Source organism: Aureococcus anophagefferens, assembly GCF_000186865.1.
Source record: "Aureococcus anophagefferens unplaced genomic scaffold AURANscaffold_7, whole genome shotgun sequence".
NCBI lineage: Eukaryota > Pelagophyceae > Pelagomonadales > Pelagomonadaceae > Aureococcus > Aureococcus anophagefferens.
The window spans coordinates 2,166,305-2,166,908 of NW_008705567.1; the positions used below are offsets into that span (position 1 = coordinate 2,166,305).

Consider the following 604-nt stretch of genomic DNA (forward strand, 5'->3'; position numbering starts at 1 on the left):
AAGGTCGATCTGGTCCCCCGCGACGTCGCCACGAAATGGCTCGACGCGCTCCGGTCCACGGGTTTGGCCGTCGTCGCGTTCAAGGCGGGCACGCAGAAGGGCGGCGCGTCCGGCGTGAACCCGCTGGACAAATCGCGCGACGCGGCCGTCTGCGACGACGCGCGCGCGCTCACGTCCGCGCTCGGCGTCGACTCGCTGCTCCAACTGCTGAAGAACTACGCGCGCGACGAGTCCGGCGGGCGGCCCGGCGCTCTCGTGGTCGGCGTCGTCGGCTTCCCGAACGCGGGCAAGTCGTCGGTGATCAAGTCCCTCGTGGGCGCGCGGCGCGGCGCGGACCACGGCTCGCAGCGCGACGCGGGGAGCGGAGCCGTGTCGGCGACGCCCGGCTTCACCAAGTCGTTGAAGGAGGTGAAGCTCGACTCGAAGCTCACGCTCATCGACTCGCCGGGCGTCGTCGGCGTCGCCCACGAGAAGGGCTCGGGCGACGACCGCGCGGACGCGCTCTGCTCGCTGCTGCTGCGCGGCTGCGTCGACGCCGCGGAGCTCCGCGACGCGCCCGCGGCCGCGTGCGCGCTGATCAAGCGCGCGGACCCCGCGGCCCTCG

General features: G+C 73.8%; 1 protein-coding gene across 1 annotated transcript in view; it reads left to right on the forward strand.

Annotated features, from left to right (window-relative positions):
* The window catches only part of AURANDRAFT_2677 (hypothetical protein), a gene marked incomplete at both ends in the record, with an annotated part of 5,081 nt that overhangs the window by 306 nt on the left and 4,171 nt on the right, over window positions 1-604 (forward strand). The gene's annotated exons all lie outside the window — the stretch shown is intronic.